Source organism: Dasypus novemcinctus, chromosome 23, assembly GCF_030445035.2.
Source record: "Dasypus novemcinctus isolate mDasNov1 chromosome 23, mDasNov1.1.hap2, whole genome shotgun sequence".
NCBI classification, from domain to species: domain Eukaryota; kingdom Metazoa; phylum Chordata; class Mammalia; order Cingulata; family Dasypodidae; genus Dasypus; species Dasypus novemcinctus.
In genome coordinates this window covers 13,527,590-13,531,885 of record NC_080695.1, presented here as the reverse complement: position 1 = coordinate 13,531,885, position 4,296 = coordinate 13,527,590, and the positions used below count along the sequence as shown (strand labels likewise).

The following is a 4,296-nucleotide window of genomic DNA, read 5'->3' as shown; positions in this document are numbered from 1 at the left end:
ACATAGGAGGTCCTGGGTTGATTCCCTGCTCCCCGGTACCTCAAAAAAAAAAAAGCCCATTCCATTTCCTTACTAGATACCCCACCTTGTTTTGAGCCAAATCATCCTCCACTCAAAGAGATCTACGATGGTCCATGATCAGCCTTAGGGTTAGCAGGACACCTCTCTTTGTGCCAGGGTCTCCCTACTAGGTAGGGACTAAGGAACTGTATTAGATACCTATGGCTGTGTAACAAATGACACTAAAACTTAACTCCTTAAAACAATAAACATTTATCATCTCATGTAGTTTCTGAGGGTCAGGAATTGGAGTGTGGCTCAGCTGGGTGGCTCAGGTTCAGGGTTTCCCACACAGTTCAGTCAAGATGTTGGCAGAAGCTGCTGGCATCTGAAGGCTTGACTGGGGCTGGAGGATCTGCTTTCAACGTGCCACACACATGCTTGGCAAGTTAGGTGCTGGCCATTGTGGAGGCCTCAGTTCCTCCCCACGTGGACCTCTCCATGGGGCAGCTTGAGAGTCCTTACAACATGGCAGCTGGCTTCCCCAGAATGAGTGACTCAACAGTGAGCAAGGTAGAAGCCACATAACTTTCTTGGAAGTCAACACCATAATTTCTGCAACATCCTTCAGTTGCACAGGTCAGCCCTATTTGGCAGGAGGGACCACACCAGGGTGTGATATCAGGAGATGAGGAGATGAGGATATCAGGAGACTTGGCTGCTGCAGATACAGAGGATCTTCCACCAGCCACCTTTGAATAGGAAAGCAAGTGCTTTGAAGAGCATGATATACAAGCTGTGGCAAGGCCTGCGTGCCCATTTTCAAGGCGTTTTCTACCAAGAAGGGAAAGAGAAATGCATGGCAAATAGGTTGTATCTTGCATGTGGTTGCAAATCAATTCGTAGTGGCTATCCAGGATGATGGGATGAGAAGGAATCTGGGCCCCAGTCTGGGCTCAGCAGAGCATGGTGATTGATTGGTGATGTCTGCCATGGGCACAGGAATGGGAACTGGTGGCAGGTGCTAGAGGTACCTCTGTGGCCTCTGACTTACCATGGCCAGGCTCTGTGGAGGACACAGAACAATCAGACGTGGCAACGGGCAATAAGTACTGGGCTAATTATGATTCAAGATGGGGCCACAAGACTGAGACCCTTCGGCAAGACAGGTGTGGAGGCGACCATCATCTGAGGAGCAACTCAGGAGAAAGAGTTCCCCACCTAAGTTCTGTTCTGGCCCCCAAAGTTCCCAGCTTCACAATATAGTGAGTTTAGAAGCAGAAACCTCCTCAGAGGTCATCAAGTCAAACGGGTTTCAAACAATTTTTGGCTTCAGACCCTTTTTTTTTTTTTTTTTTAATCTCATATAACATATAAAACAAGTAAAGGTGGAATTGTTTGGGGTGAAGCGAAGGTGGGCTTGGAGCATTGCCTGGGTCAGCATAGAGGTCTCTGAGATGGCTCCACTAGGGTTCCCCGGAACATGGTTTGAAAACCATTGGTTTACCCCATTTCCCCCATTTTACAGAGGAACAGATTGCGTCTGAGAGAGAGGAAGGGATTCTCCCAGCACCTGCTGGGAGTGGGCTACTGGTTTGGCCCTCAGTGTCAGGTCTTCAGATGGCCATGGCTCAAACGTGGGCATTATTATCTGTGGGGGACTAACACGAGGGCCCTGGAGTAGCCAGTTCCGTGACTGCCTGTGACCCCCAGCAGTGGTCCCCGAAGGACACGTCGGCTGTGACGGGAGAGGTGCTGCAAGGGCTCGTAGCGAAGGCACCTCCCCGCCTCCCTCCCCTCCACCCTCAGCAGCCTCAATGCAGGGCGGACACGCGCGTGTTTATGTCAAGCGCATCCAAAGCTGTAAGAAAGGACGACGTCAGGGATTTCCAATCCTAACAAGAGAGCGTTCAAAGTGTGTCACCCTGTTTTCCCTCCTCGCGGAGTTAGAGCACCAGGCCGGGCTTCTGCGCATCTTCAGCCACGGGCTAATTTAGCTGTGATTTGTGGCAAACATTTATGGTTTAATAAAGTGACTTTCCAGTTGCTGTGTTTATCACAACTCAAACAAGGAGCCTCGCTGGGAAAGCATCTGGTGCCGATTATTATTAAAACATGCTTTCGTGAGCCATTTTCTGAAGCTCCTTCAAAGTCACTCAACCTTCCCAAGCCCGATGGTGAGAAATGAGTTGAGAAACCTGGGGAGCTGGAGGCTGAAGCCAGAGCGGGGCTTCTGTGGGGAAGGGTCGTGGTGGGGTAGGGGAGCCAGGGGTCCAGGCCCTGGACAGACCCACCGGGGTTCGCCACACTAGAGGCCACCCTGCCAGGAAGCTGGCTTAGATTCCCAGGGCGGCTGGACCAAAGCCCCACAAACTGGGTGGTTCCAACAACAGACATCTACCCACTCACAGCTCTGGAGCCCAGAAGTCAGGGTGTCGGCAAGGCCGTGCTCCCTCCTAAGGCTCTAGGGGAGACTGCCCCGTGCCTCTTCCTGCCTTCTGGAGGCTCCCGGAAATCCTTGGTGTTCCTCGGCTCGCAGTTGCATCACTGCGGTCTGTCTCCACCTTCCCTCCGCTTCTTCCCTGTTGTGTTTCTTCTCTCTGAGTCTCTCCTCCTCTTATAAGGACACCAGTCATGTTGGGTTAGCCCCCCACCCCATTCTGGTATCATGCCATCTTAACTAATTTCAACTGCAATGACCTAGTTCCAAATAAAATCTCATCCCCAGGTCCTGGGCATTAGGACTTCAGCATAATTTGGGGGTGGGCGTGCCATAATTAAACCCTAACAGTCCACCTTCTGATCCTACAAAAGTCACATCCTTCCCACGTGCAAAATGCATTTACCCCATCCCAACATCTCCAAAAGTCTTCACCCATTCCAGCATCAACTCTAAGCCCCAAATCACTTCTAAATATAATCTACTAAAAAGTCCCAAATCTCATCTTCTGGATCGTCTAAATCAGGTATGGGGTGAGACTCTGGGTCCATCCTAGGGTAAAATTCCTGTCTGTTTACGGACTTGTGAGAGATAGAAAACACATGATCTGCTTCCAGAATACAGTGATGGACCTTCCCTTTCCAAAAGGTAGAAAATGGGAGGAAAAAGAGGTTACCAATCTGAAGCGGGTTCACAGTCTGGTAGGGCCAATTCCATTAGCTTTCAAGACCCGGGAGCTCCTTCTCTGGGACCTGATGCCGCCCCCTCAGACCACAGAAGCCACGTGGCTATCATGACTGGTGTGGACTCGTGAAGGACACCCTTTGCAGACCGTGTGGGAAATGACTTTGTTCCACTTTCTTCTGATTCCAGGAGCCCACAGGAGTCCTGCCTGCGGTGGCTTTTGGGGTACACTCTCCATTCCGTCCAACAGGGATCAGCAAATGGACCATGGAGACCTATTTATTTTCTTTATAGTATTTTCAGGGCTTTGAAAATGACCATTGTTTGGAGAGGACTGAGGCCTGCATTTCAGTTTGGCACTTGGAGTGAATCAGAAAGGAAAACTGAGGAGAACGACACTCAGGCCATGAAGTACCTGTCCTACTTGCTCTACCTGCTCTGCCTCGGGGGCACCGTCTACTCACTCCTGAACGTCAAGTATAAAAATTGGTACTCTCGGCTAATCAACAGCTTCGTCAACGGGGTGTATGCCTTTGGCTTTCTCTTCATGCTTCCCCAGCTGTTCGTGAACTACAAGATGAAGTCGGTGGCTCACCTGCCCTGGAAGGCGTTCACCTGCAAAGCTTTCAACACGTTCATCGACGACGTCTTTGCCTTCATCATCACCATGCCCACCTCCCACCGGCTGGCGTGCTTTCGGGACGACGTGGTGTTCCTCGTTTACCTTTACCAAATATGGCTTTATCCTGTAGATAAGAGCAGAATGAAAAGTTTGGAGAGTCCTACGAGGAGAAGCCGCGCTGGAAGCACCACGCAGACTGAGGCGGCGCGCCCCCCTCCCGCGCCGCGCGCCCCCCTCCCGCGCCGCGCGCCCCCCTCCCGCGCCGCGCGCCCCCCTCCCGCGCCGCGCGCCCCCCTCCCGCGCCGCGCGCCTCTGCTTCGTCTCAGCGGGGAGCGGTTCTGAGCACCCGTCGACAGAGTATTCTTGGAAGCCTTGGGCAACCGTTCTTGACGGCTCTAATTGCCAAAACCCCAGAACATTCCGCACAGCCCTCCCTACCGCCCTTGTGTTGCACTCGGGGGGCTCTTGGCGCCTGGGAGGCCCCCAGACAGGTCGGCCTCCGCCTCGCCCCTGCGCGGCCTGGCAGGGCGGCCCTCACTCGTGTCGGGCG

The 4,296-nt window shown here is 52.7% G+C and overlaps 1 pseudogene; it reads left to right on the top strand.

The window, feature by feature from the left end:
• Positions 1 to 528: 528 nt before the first annotated feature.
• On the top strand, positions 529 to 3,946 carry LOC131275507 (lipid scramblase CLPTM1L pseudogene; annotated as a pseudogene).
• Positions 3,947 to 4,296: the final 350 nt, after the last annotated feature.